Raw genomic sequence first — 2,361 nt, 5'->3', positions numbered from 1 at the left:
TCAGACCTCTCTGATGATTTATATATGAGACTACTGACGTATCGTCTGTCCGAACTAGGACATGATGGCCTCTGAGGTCTGGGAGAAAATGCCTCAGGGCTAGCAAAACTGTTAACATCTCTAGGCAGTTTATGTCCCAAGAGAGTTCGCTCCACAGACCCTGGGTTGAGCGGCCTTCCATGACTGCACCCCACCCTGTGCGGGACACATCTGTCGATATTATCTTGTGATTACAAGATGCTCCTAGCACAGGGCCTTGGTACAGGAACCAAGGTTTCTTCCATATGGTCAAGGAATGAAGGCACCTGCACGTAACCTTGATCATACGGAATGGTTTGCCCCTCTGGGAAAATCCCCTGGTCCTAAGCCACCGCTGTAAGGGTCTCATGTACAGGAGGCCAAAAGGTATGACGTTGGACGCCGCTGCCATGAGCCCTAAAAGTCTCTGAAACTGTTTTACAGTGATGAACTGGCCTAGCTTGATTCTGGACACCATCACCAGATTGTACGCACCACCCACTGAGATATGTAGGGTAGCTTTTCCCAGGTGTGCAGGTAATTTACTAAGGGGATCAGCCTCTCGAGGCTGACCGCTGATACATTTAATGTAGCAGACTCCGAGGCGTGAAGCGCGTTCACGGCAGGGTTTAACTGAATTAATGTTTCTACAGGCCTCTCTAGAGCTTGATGCTGAGCACATCTAATTCCTCAGAACCAGACTCATTCAGCATCAAGGACTCGCTCCGGTCTGAAGAAGCCGTGGAGCGGGCTTCTGTATCCCGAGACAGAGCACTGGACCCAGAGGTTGAGGGCTGAGAAAGGGCCGAAGCCGTCTCAAACCCCCTCCTCCAGGTCCATCTGCGAACCCCATGAGTGAAGTCACCGAGCTGCCTCAGCAGCTGCGGGAACCTCACCATGGGGAGCCCAGAGCTGGCCACTCTCAGAGACAAGCGCCAGCCGGGAGTTGAGTATTCTAAGAGGAAGGCGCTCACAGTCAGCCCTCTCGAGGGCTCCCAAACAGCAAACACAAAAGTCACATGTATCCTTGTCCGTGATGTAGCGAGGACAGGGAGGAGCACATTTCCTAAAGTGCTGCTGTTAACTTGCCATTTTAGTGATAGAATATAATATAATATAGTGCCCTATAGGACAAACAATTGTATGAAATACTTGAATGTGCATGTCCACATTTGTGTATCACCATCTGAAAGAGGTACACTGAAAAAAAAGTGAAATGTCTGTGTCATTTATTTAAAGTACATTTTTATATTGTTCTGATGGAAAATCATGATTTCTGGTAGGGATGCACCGATACCATTTTTTAAGGACAGAGTACGAGTACCGATATTTTTTTTCTGGTACTCGCCGATACCGATGACTATACATTTTTTTTTTTGGTGATGTGGCAGTTTTCCAAGTACATCACAGTGAGACTAATGAATGTAGGACAGCTTCTTTATTATTACTCCAATGAGAAAGTAATAATTTTTATGTGCTTGTCACAAACTTAAAGCACAAATTTCACAATGTCCAATAACCTTCAAAGGGCATAATTACCAAAGTCATAATAATATTTATAATAAAATTCAAGTCTTTTTTAACCTTTATTTTTTTAAAAAGTGCTAAGCTAATACTACAGGACATATAACGTAACACTGTGAACCAATGTAAACACAAGGGTGACCAGATTTCTCATGGTGGAATACGGGACGAGTGGGCAATATGACCATGATATGAGAAATTTTATTTCACTATATATATATATATATATATATATATATATATATATATATATATATATATATATATTTATTATACATTCATTTAACATCTTTTGTTGTTTTATTAACATTAATGACAGACAAATATTTAATTAAGCTACTCTCTCTTTAAGACCGAATCCATGAAATACTGACACATATCCTGTTTACGTCCACTTAAGCCATAACCGACTGTATTTATATGAGATACTCTACACGATGGACATTTTGACAACTATTTGTGCATTTGACCATTCAGGCACAAGGAGAACGGATCGCGCGCTGTCTGAGATCTGGGAATGTGCGCAAGAAAGAGAGAGCGCGCGCCAGAGAGAGCGCTCCTGGTCTGTCATTCAGCGTGATTTGCATGCAGTGTGTCGGTTGTCATCAGTAATTTTTAAGTTTTCCACACCCCTGAGGTTGACATTGTTTCTGCTGCTGCTGTCAGTGTCTCTGTGCGCGGAAAATTATGTCAGTTACGTCACGTGAGGTATCGGTCCTTGGTATCGGGGGTATTTTTATGAGAAGGAGTACAAGTACATGAGCTTGGTATTGGGCCCGATACCTATACTGGCATCCCTAATTTCTGGTTTTGTTCAGT

The sequence above is a fragment of the Megalobrama amblycephala genome, linkage group LG5 (genome assembly GCF_018812025.1).
Source record: "Megalobrama amblycephala isolate DHTTF-2021 linkage group LG5, ASM1881202v1, whole genome shotgun sequence".
Taxonomy (NCBI): domain Eukaryota; kingdom Metazoa; phylum Chordata; class Actinopteri; order Cypriniformes; family Xenocyprididae; genus Megalobrama; species Megalobrama amblycephala.
The sequence above is the reverse complement of the archived record's forward strand: the minus strand, read 5'-3'. Positions refer to the sequence as shown.